The sequence below is a fragment of the Trachymyrmex septentrionalis genome, unplaced genomic scaffold, assembly GCF_001594115.1.
Source record: "Trachymyrmex septentrionalis isolate Tsep2-gDNA-1 unplaced genomic scaffold, Tsep1.0 scaffold228, whole genome shotgun sequence".
Classification (NCBI taxonomy): domain Eukaryota; kingdom Metazoa; phylum Arthropoda; class Insecta; order Hymenoptera; family Formicidae; genus Trachymyrmex; species Trachymyrmex septentrionalis.
The window spans coordinates 186,040-187,228 of NW_017305384.1; the positions used below are offsets into that span (position 1 = coordinate 186,040).

General features: G+C 35.6%; 1 pseudogene; it reads left to right on the forward strand.

The window, feature by feature from the left end:
• The first annotated feature begins 306 nt into the window (after positions 1–306).
• Positions 307–770, forward strand: LOC108748522 (annotated as a pseudogene).
• The last annotated feature ends 419 nt before the right edge of the window (positions 771–1,189 follow it).

Here is a 1,189-nt window from a genome sequence, read left to right on the forward strand (position 1 = left end):
CGTAACAGAGGCTGGTAAATTTAATATAAACGTACTCAACGTCGAATGTTCGAGAGACGGATTATTGCAGCAAATGCAGGATATCTTAGGTCGACTAATTCGATCGAGTAATACATATTGACAAAACACAACGAGAAATAAGACGAAGAAGGAGGAGGAGGAAAGAATGGAAGGACATATATAATAAATACTATAATAGTTTTAAACGATCAGTATGAAAGGAACAATCATTCCGACAACATCGTTTGTACGCATTTTCCAAGCTTTTCAATCATAAGGACGATACTGCGAAAAAAGTACACAAAAATGCTCAACAACGCGGATATCGAAAATTATCTCATGGAACAGGACGATCGTGATGAACGAAGCGCCAAGAAGAAGAAGAAAACATTCGACGATTTAACTGGTGAAAATTCAGATAAAGAAAACAAATCAAATAAGTAGGTATTTTTTTTCTTTGCGTCTATTTTTTCCATCAACTAATTTTTTTCTTTAATTACAGACATCAAATCGCATATCGTCCTATCGTACGCATTCTCGAGAGAAGATATCCGTTGACTGCCTACAAATACTTGAACATTGGTATCAATGTCAAACTCTCTTCTGACGTAACCATCATTTTGGGGAATTGTCACGTAAAGAGATCCCGCTTTCACCGGACATCTAGAGAGAACTTCTCGAACAAAAACATGTCATTTTGTCCCTTTTGCAGTACGATGAGAATAATAGAGGAATACGTGTACCGTCCCCAATGTACGTTGGAAATCTAACGTTACGTTTCGTACGAATCAATAATCTACCAATACTGCGTCTAGAAACAAGTACAGCTCGTCTATCCATGTCGAAAAGCACTATACTTAATATATTTAATCTCGAATACTGTGTAAATCGTCTCATTTTCTCCTTAACCGCAATGACTGATAACGTCGACAAAAAATTTTCACGATTTCTCGCTATCGCGTCCACTGTCACGAAATCCGCGAACATGCTAAAAACGATGTATGATAACGAATCCTTCCACCGCAACAACATACTTGATTGCGAGTTGATCGCTTTGGTTTTCGGAGAGCATTAATTGTATATATCATTTAACACTGACAATAAAGCTATAATATATTTTAAAACATTTTTGAAAAGGTCTTTTATATCCCTACCTATATACATATATATAATATATACATATATATAT